Source organism: Bison bison, unplaced genomic scaffold, assembly GCF_000754665.1.
Source record: "Bison bison bison isolate TAMUID 2011002044 unplaced genomic scaffold, Bison_UMD1.0 scf7180017863986, whole genome shotgun sequence".
NCBI lineage: Eukaryota > Metazoa > Chordata > Mammalia > Artiodactyla > Bovidae > Bison > Bison bison.
The window spans coordinates 23275-23619 of NW_011494558.1; positions in this window are offsets into that span (position 1 = coordinate 23275).

A 345-nucleotide genomic window follows, 5' to 3' on the forward strand; every position below is an offset into this window, starting at 1 on the left:
GTTGCTTATCTATTTTATTTTCTTCATTTTCTTTTTTAAACTTTTTATTTTATACTGGACTATAGCCAACTAACAATGTTGTAATACTTAGGTGGACATTAAACAGACTCAGCCATACATACACTTGTGTGAATTCTCCCCCAAACTCTCATCCCATCCAGGCTGCCACAAATTATTGAGCAGAGTTCCATGGGTAGAGACCAATTTTTAAATAAAGAAGTGACTTGATGAGATTTTTTTTTTTTTTTTTTTTAAGGATCACACTGACCACAGTAAGGAGAACATATTGGATGGGGCAAGATCCATGTTAAAATAAGAGGATAACAGTTCTCCAGCCAGTCACAA